Source organism: Hibiscus syriacus, unplaced genomic scaffold (genome assembly GCF_006381635.1).
Source record: "Hibiscus syriacus cultivar Baekdansim isolate YM2019G1 unplaced genomic scaffold, ASM638163v2 tig00001478_pilon, whole genome shotgun sequence".
In the NCBI taxonomy this organism is placed as follows: Eukaryota; Viridiplantae; Streptophyta; class Magnoliopsida; order Malvales; family Malvaceae; genus Hibiscus; species Hibiscus syriacus.
In genome coordinates this window covers 1,207,905-1,213,901 of record NW_024061874.1, presented here as the reverse complement: position 1 = coordinate 1,213,901, position 5,997 = coordinate 1,207,905, and the positions used below count along the sequence as shown (strand labels likewise).

At 33.9% G+C, this 5,997-nt stretch overlaps 1 long non-coding RNA gene across 1 annotated transcript; it reads right to left on the bottom strand.

Moving 5' to 3' along the window:
* Positions 1 to 2,376: 2,376 nt before the first annotated feature.
* Positions 2,377 to 2,652, bottom strand: LOC120126895. Its single transcript, XR_005516486.1, has 2 exons — positions 2,523 to 2,652; positions 2,377 to 2,438 (listed from the first exon to the last, which is right to left on the bottom strand). It is a non-coding gene; the product is annotated as an uncharacterized LOC120126895 (long non-coding RNA).
* Between the last annotated feature and the right edge of the window lie 3,345 nt (positions 2,653 to 5,997).

Sequence of the window (5,997 nt, the reverse complement as noted above, 5' to 3'; positions counted from 1 at the left end):
GAAATAAAGTAATTGATGTCTAATACCTGGTGCATATAACTGCGGAAAAGCTCATTTTGTTTCTTCAATCTCTGTACAAAGCGCTTTGGAATAATGACTCCTGTTTTCTTCTTCTGTGAACTTATCTAAACCTTACGAACAACAAATAGTTAGTCACAGTAGTAATCAAGTAAAGACCGCATATGTGACACAGGTACCTATAGGAGGAGGGGAAAGATTCACTAGTCCAACTATAACATTAGCTAGAAATAGAAAAAGAACCATCTTCCCAAGTCCCAACAAATTTAGACCCCACAAATATTCAAGCGAAACACTTTTCTGGGATCTAAGAAGTTTCCTAAATGCAATTATAGGAGTATCAAACGATACCCTTCAAAAAAAGGAAAAAAAAGAAATAGAAAAGAGATATGAGTGATATCTTGCATAGGAACAAACACAGATCGTACTTAAAAATGTACACACATTTTTCTTTCTTGTATGAAACCAGTAACTCGTGCAAATTTTGATTGGAACTTCTAGTAATAAGCTAGTTAACAACAATATTAATCTTTATTTTCGATCACGTCCTAATTCATCACGAAGATGATATATTGAGTTTTCATACTTCTAACCATTGGGCTCATAGTATTTTCAATAAGTGGATCATTCTTGGAAACTAATATCAAAACTTGACATTGCAACTTATATCTAATATTTTCATAAAAAAGAAACAATCCTCTCGGGGATTTCTCGTAGTAGTAATCAGACAATAATGGCCCATTTATTGCATTGAAGCTGGAAACCAAGTGTTGCGACAGGGGCTTTGATGCAGGGGATCCGAGACAGATGATGCTGAGCTGTCAGATTGCACGTTGATGGCGCTGAGATACCATGAGTTGACAGATCAACGCAAAGGCGGGAATTGATTGTGACATGTTCCTCATTGGTGTCGTTTTGAGTATGTTTCAGTCTTTTGGCCATAACTTTGGCTACAGGTGTCAGAATCGCGCATAAGACCCCAATCCAGAAAGCTCTTTTCGACGCGCACGCTCTCCACATTGAGCTACGCTCCATGTGACCTTTTTTTCAACCTCAAATTCTGCCGTTTTCCCCTCCGGATCACTAGATTTAGTTATTTTTTACTATTTATGGTAATATTTCGATTGTTAATTAGGAAGTCAATTTAAATCCGATTTAGGCCGGATTTTTGGTAGATTGCTTATTTTATTTCGAATTTTCAATTTAGAGTGATTTTCGGGATTTTGCTATTTTTGGCAAAATTCGAATAAAGACGATTTTTGGCTATAACAGTCCGGCTTGTGGACTGCTTTTTGGCATTGTTTGATTTTATAATATTTTATTAAACCCTAGAGACTTTTTTCTCTGGTTTTTGGGCGAATTTTCTCTTGTGAATCGTCTGTCGGAGCTAGCCTACAGGATAATTACTATTCTGTCTGGCGTCAGGCTTTCCTAGCAGCTTGGAGGAGACACTCTTTGGCCCCTGTGTACTCCAATTGGATTGTCCTAATCTTTCCCAACTAAAAGAGGTACCGGCAAAACTGCAGAGGATAACCTTTCTCATATGAGAAAAAGTTAACTGTAAGTTTCTAAAGCTACAACCATAAAAGTAACCATGCCAAACCTCCAGGAAACCATTTAATAACCATAAAAATGCAGCTCAATTGGATGAAATGAAGTGAGCATTATTCTCAGCCCATGGGTTACTTTATTATTTACTGTTCAAAGATAGAAAGTTAACTAAGATTTTGACTTGCCTGTTGGTTTGAAAGAGCTTCAAATCTGGGTGCCTTTGATCTCAGTTTCTCAGCTTGGTCATATAAATTGTAATGAAAGAAAATTGTTAAGTAGCAAGTTAAGAAGCGTTTCCTACATGATAAAAACAGTTATCTATAACACCCTAACACATCAGAGATATAATTGCTCAAATATTTGAAAATTTACCTGACCCCAAAGTTATCAAAGGCTCAAGGTGCATCGAGGCGCAAAGTGTCTTGGAGCCTTGAGGCGCGAGGCGCATGAAAGGCGCGGGATTCACGAAGGCAAGACGCATGATATCCAAAAAATTGTAATACATGTATATCATAGATACCCAATATTAGGCTTCAATAGAGTTCATTCTCAAACTCAAAAAATTGTAAGAATGAGAACTCATTGTTACTCCTATAAACTAAACCACAATCACGTATCATGGTTGCTGATTACCAATAATCGGATACATCTTGACCAGGTATATTATACGTTAGAGGTCTGAGAATTGAGCTAGTAATCACATAGCGAACCAAGAGCAAGCAAGAAGTAGAGAAATAATGCACCCAAACACATGATTGAAAATCAGTAGATAACCCCAAGGAAAATTATACAGATGCTTACCTGGCCTTAAGAAGCAAAAGAATAGTGAAAACTTCAAGACTATTATAACCTCGATCAACAAAATCTCCCTGTCCATTAGCCAAAATCAATACCACAACAGACACGGAAATCACATAGAATTAGCACAAAAGTTTCCACGCAGGGTATATTACCATAAAAATGTAATTTGTATCTGGTACATGACCTCCTGTCTGAAAAAGCTTCCTTAGATCATGAAATTAGCCATGGATATCACCACACACGGTTACCGGACTATTGACGGGTTGCACATTGGACTCCTCAATAAGAATTTTTTTTACCTATAATGTTTTACAACATAAGTATACAACGAAATAGGTTCAAACAAAATAACACAGAATAGAACGCAAGTTGATATATATCAACCACCAAATTACACCATTAAAGAGAAAAAACATAAAATGAATTCTATTGACTATATAACAGTAAAAGATACAGAGTTACAGACACGATTCTTCAAGCAAATAAAATAAGGGAATACAAGTTATTTCGAGTCCATAACCTTTATTTTTGTTAAAAATAAAATATTATCCTTTAAAGATGACAAAAAAGCATAGATGCCGTGAGAGTTCCAACTTCCAAGTACAAAGACGAACTGGACATTTATTGCAAAATATGGCCAGCTTCATGGTCATATGCACCGGTCTCTATCAGAGACGCAATTTCCTTCAAATCTAACATAAACCCAGAAGAATTTATTCAAATATGAGAAATCCCACAAGTTCCCAGTTCAGAAACATTAGAAAATAGCAAATCAAATTCTACCACCAGGCATAAAAAAAATGCGTGCGAGAGGGAGAATGGGTGTTATAGATGCATAGATGGAATAAGCTTACGGTACAAAGTGGATGGAGAAGAGGAAGTAACAGAATTGTAAGGAGCTGGTTGTTCTTTCATCTCCACATCTTGAGTCATTTTTGAGAACCTGAAACAATTTCAAATAGAAATGAAACGTAAAAATTAAGGGGAAAAAGGTGAAATTTCGATTATGGAGATGCTTCCAAGTCAAAGGCAAAATGGGAAAAATAAGCAGGAAATGATGAAAATAATGGGAGAAATTAAAAGACGACTTTTACAGATAACACACAATTAAAAGTGTACTCCGTGTTTTTGCAAATTTTTTGGATTATGACTATTAAATATGACACACATTATTGTAAGTCATAAATCGTTAAGATTTTAAGAAACGTGACATTTTTTATGACACATTTTTTGCAAGTCATAAATTAGCGCGTGTCATCGTTCGTGTGTCATTAAAGGTATATTTTCTTGTAGTGTAGGCATGTAAGGAAGGCTAAATTTAAGCAAATTGAAAATTAAGTGACTAAATCAAAACAAAATAAAAAACAAATTACTAACTAAAATACAAAAACACGCTGAAATTGTAGGGACTAAAAACTAATTATCCATTTTTTTAAACCTAACACACATTATTAAAAAAAATGAAAAAACTATGAAATTAGTCTAGCCAAATTAAAATAAAATTAAACAGTCATTGCATATGACCAACATGCAAAAATGCGCTAAACTTTGAGGGACTAAATAGAAAATATTCCAATAAACATTTAACATGCACGAAAAAGGGGTAAATAATAATTTCAGTCCTTACAGATAACCATAATACAAAAAAGTTAAAACCTAGAGGGACTAAACAACAAATAACCCGATAAGTAATAACATGCAGGAAAAAGGGTAAATACTAGATTTGGTCCCTTTCGGTGACCAGAAGCAAAAATACGCTAAACTTGGGGACCTATGCATGATTTTACCCTAAACTTCCCCTATAAAACCCATTTTTCTCTTTTTTTTTCATTTGAATCAAAAAAATAAAAAGCTCTATCCCCTAACTTTTCTCCCTTAGCCAACTCATGCCGTCCACCACACACCGTCGCTCAACCGTCGCTCCGACCACCGCACACGGTGGTCGGAGCTCCTAAATCTATACCAAAATAACCCAAAAGCCCCGATCTACTACCCTAGAAACCTTTTCTAGGCTAAAACCAAAGAAAACCACCCTTAAAAATGAGGGAAGAAACTTCGACTCTTCGACTTCCTATGCTCTAACCATTGTGAAGATGAACTGACCCTTTGGTTCATCTTTCACTCTCAAGTAACCACTCAAATTCTCCTTGTTCCTCTCTCTTTTTTCTTACTGTAAATGTTTTGTTTTTATCTTATTATTACTTTCGAAATCAAAATCATAGAAAAAAAATAATACCTTGAAAGAAATATTTCAATTATATTTGGAAAAAACGGGGGAAAAAGATCCCTATACTTTGTGCTTGGTTCGGGTTTTATACCCATATTACAGATTTTTAAAAGATAAAATAAATCATGACATTTGCCTTGGAACTTGGTTTAGTGTGGAGTGTTGGAGTGGCATGTTGGAGTAGCAACCTCCTTTGCTTGGGGTAGAGAATGACAGGTCATGGAGGCAGGAGCTGGGGCCGCTATGCTGGGGCTAGGAGCTAGGGCTAGGTTAGGTTTTATTTTGGTCCCGAGTTTGGGTTTGGTTTGGACTCGGGTTTTGTTTGGTTAGGGCACGGTTTGAGTTTGTGTTTGATTTGGGCCCGGTTTGTAAATAAGTTTTTTGTAATATAATTTTAGCAATAATAATAAATAAATAAGAATAATAATAAATATAAAAGACGAAAAAATGGTAATTACAACAACTTTTCTAAGATGTGTATAGGGTTTTGGTGATACCTTAATCCCAAATGATCTGGGTCGTGATTGGATGATGATCTAATTGTGGATATCAAGGGTGAATGCAACTTAAGTTAGGGTTTCATAAACCCTAAGTTTCTCCTCATCTGAAACATTGGATCTGTTTAGATTCAACAGTAAACAGTCGTGCAACTCTAAGTATAAGGGTAAAACCCTAATTTGTTGGGTTGAAGTGGATGGGCCATCTCTAGTGGGCTGATGACTTGAATGTAGGGTCATGGGTCAATTATTTTAGAAATAAAGGGTAAATGGTTTTTTTGGTAATGGACATTAAAATTGATATGGACATTTTTTGGGTTGTACTATGCATTGTTTATTCATATGGGTATTACTGATATTTATTTGGGCTGAAATATCCCATAAATAAAAAATAATGACTACAGTTTTGAAAGAAATATTACAAAAATAGTTTTATTTAAAAAAGTAATTACAAATTTGACCGAATTTTATAAAAATTATTCAAAAAATCACGAGACATTTAAATTAAAAAGGAAAACTTTACTTTAGTATATGTATCTTATCATAGGACTAAAATATTATCTAGAGTACGATTAAATTTCGGATTTCTCTTAAATGTTAAGGAATGTTTAGATAATCTCTTACGAAATATTTTAATTTTAAATTTAGAAAAGATTTTTGAGTAAATTTTCAATTATCTACAATTCATTTGAATTATCTAAGAAGTTCAAAAAATTTAGACTTAATTTTAGTAATTTAATGTTTTTATTAATCTAGATTCCATTAATTACATCTTTATAGTTAGACAAAAAAAGTTATAATATTTTAAAATAAAAATTGTACTTTAAAAAGTTAAGTTTTCTTTTATATTTATTTGATTAATAAATATATTTTTTATGTATCATATTTGAATATTTAATTTTG